Genomic DNA, 3,089 nt, shown 5'->3' on the forward strand with positions numbered 1-3,089 from the left:
CAGAAAAAAACAAAACAAAAAAAATAACAAGAAACCCTTAAGTATTTACATTCATTTGCCATATTGCTCCTCAGTGAGAAAAAATAGAATGAAGACAGATTAATAAGCCTGTTCCTAAAAGCAGACACATCCAAATGGGTCTTGGACATAAATCTTGAAAAAAGCAAGTTGAAAGGGTTTATTGTCTTTAAAAGGTGATCTACAAAGGTCCAAGAATTGTTCTTACTTTTCAACTGGTCCCTGTCCTGGGCTGTTTCACAGCTGCCATCCTCTCCCATCGGTAAAATGGGTGCTCTGCTTCCAGAGTTCCTGTCACCTGGGGGAAAACACCCCACGTTAACGGGGAGTGCGAAACTTCTCTCTTCCTCTCCTTGCTCTGCTCGATACCACCCACTTCTCCCACCATCTGCAGGGGACGTCCCAGCATTTGGACAGAAGTGGTTTGTGCAGGACCTAATGACCACCGCTGAAATGGTCATGTGCCAGTAATTTACAAAGACGGTTTCATTTAATTGATGGGGTTAGTATGATTGGTATTTCCTTTGATGGAGAAAATCAATAAGGGTGGTTAGGAAACTTGTCCAACATTAGCCGTCTGGGAAGGGGTAAAGCTGGCATCTGAAGCCAAACAACCTGATTTTAAAAGTGGCCCAGTCACCCGCAGCGCATCATCTCTGACTAGAGTGTGTTTGTAACGTAACGTGAGGAAAGATGGGGCAAATCATTCCGTGTAATAAGCTCCAGGAATCAGGTATCATTTGAAAGAGAAAAGGGTCAAAGTTACCTTATAGGCAGATGTTATGGATTAAATCGTGTCCCCCACAAAGACATGTTCAAATCTGAACCCCCCAGTCCTGCGGGTGTGACCCCATTTGTGAAAAGTGTCTCTGAGGATGTTCTCAGTTAAGATGAGGCCAAACTAAACGGGGGTCCTTGTGAGCAGAGGAATGTGGACGCAGCCAGGAGGGGACAGAGGGACAGTGGCCGTGGGACGAGCAGGGACTGAGTTGGGGGTCGCTGATGCCCCCCCACAGCACTGCAGACTTCGGGGAAAGCCTGCCCTGCTGACACCCCGAGTTCGGACTTCTGGCCTCCAGAACTGTGAGACGATAAATCCCCGTTGTCCGAGCCAACAAGGCTGTGGTGTTTTGTCCCAGTGGCCCTGGCAGACGAAGGCAGCAGCAAAAGGTGTTTGTGTGCACGTTAGATGAAGTTTGGGAAGGAAATCTGTCTGCACCATGGTGAGATGAGGGTGACTTTGGACACTATAGCCTGAGCAGAAGCCTCCCCTGTGGGGTCCCAAGGTGTCCTACCCACCCCAGGACCAAAACTCACTTTGTTTCAAAGGCAGAAAACACACCAGAAACCACACACAGCTCACAACGGAGCAGCAGTAACTGGACAGAAGAGAAACATGATGGAAACCCAAACCTGAGGTGGCAAAATTTGATAAATACAGAAAAGAATTTTGGAGCCAAGTGTACCCCTGGTTAAAGGCATGGGGGGACGAGATAGGGAAGACCCAGGAGAGGGAGAGGCTAATGGAGAGAGCATTGGCAAGTGTAAGAAAAACTGGAAATCTACGGGGGGATGTAGGAGATCTGGAAGCATCCACATGGGACCTTGCCGAGAGGCCCACCCAGAAAACCTTGTGGTTGTGCTACAAGAAAGCCAGTAACTGGATGAGGGGCTCAAACCCATATCCTCTACCGGTGACCACCCGCTCGCTACTCCTTCCCCCAAACTCTCCCATAAACCCTCCCATAAACCCAGCATTCGTTAGGGAAGGGCTACAGGCCTCTGTCCCCAACACCACACCCCCAAGGGCGTCTAGAAACACCCCCAGGGAGCCAGGACAGCGTAGGGAGGGCCACATGGCTCAAAAAACAGCCATTCTCTCCCATATCACCACCGCAGCCACCCCACCCCACTGTCTGACCCTTAAATTTGCTTCAATTGTGATATTAGCAAGCATTCCAAAGAACAAATAAAAACCATATGTATACGTTAAAGAATAATAACCTGCAGTCAACCTGACCGACAGAAGACACCGGCCCTGTGGGTGACTTCGTGTGTCCCTCAGGAATTGCCTCCATCTCCCTCCCCACTCAACCACGATCCTGGGTTTTAGTAAATCGTTGCCTCGCTCCTCCTGTCGTTTATCACTTTGCCTATCGCTCAACCATATATGGTTATTTTTCAAACTTTATATAAATGGAGCATACTGTAGTTTTCTTCTGGAATTGCACCTTTTATTTAACGTTATACTTTTAAGGGTCATGTTTTGATGTGTGTAGCTGTAATTCATGCATTTTTCACTAATGAACAGTATTCCATTAAATAGATATCAACAAAAGTGTTCATCTCTTCTGCTATTGATGAACAGTCGGGTATTTCCGGTTTGCTATCATCTCCAATGTCAATGTGCACTTAGTAGGTCTTATCCCCACAAGCAAGAGAGTCTTCTTGCTGCAGCTCCAGGAATAAAGCGCCCAGTGCATAGCAGACACACGTGTTGAGCTTCACGAGGCCATGCCAAACTGTTTTCCAGATTGTTCACCTTCATTGATACTTCTACCAGAGGCATACGATAAATCTTTTTCTCTACATCTTTATGAACACTTGCTTTTGTCAGACTTTAATTTTTGCCCATCTGATGAGTTCAAAATTGCATCTAATTGTTTTTCTAATTTGTTTTTCTGATTAAATATAATATTAAGGCTCTTCTGTCTTTATAAGCTTTATATGTTTCTGTGAAATTTCTTCTAATATGTCTGATCATTTCCCTGTTGTTTCTTTACTTATTGATTCATAGGAATTTGTTATTTATTCCAAATAAGAGCCCTTTGCTGATTATATATAAAGAAAATATCTTGTTTTAGTTTGTGGTTAGTTTTGAAATTTCTTGATGCCTTTTGATGAATTCTTGATTTTAATACAGTTGAATTTATCATTCTTTTCCTTTTATATTTTTAAAGAAACCCTTCCCTCTTCAAAGTTAGAAAGATATTCTTCTCTATTCTAATGGTTCTATAATTTTACCTTTCATATTTAAATATTTAATACACCTTGGATTGATTTTTTTGTGT

Source organism: Choloepus didactylus, chromosome 12 (genome assembly GCF_015220235.1).
Source record: "Choloepus didactylus isolate mChoDid1 chromosome 12, mChoDid1.pri, whole genome shotgun sequence".
Lineage (NCBI taxonomy): Eukaryota > Metazoa > Chordata > Mammalia > Pilosa > Megalonychidae > Choloepus > Choloepus didactylus.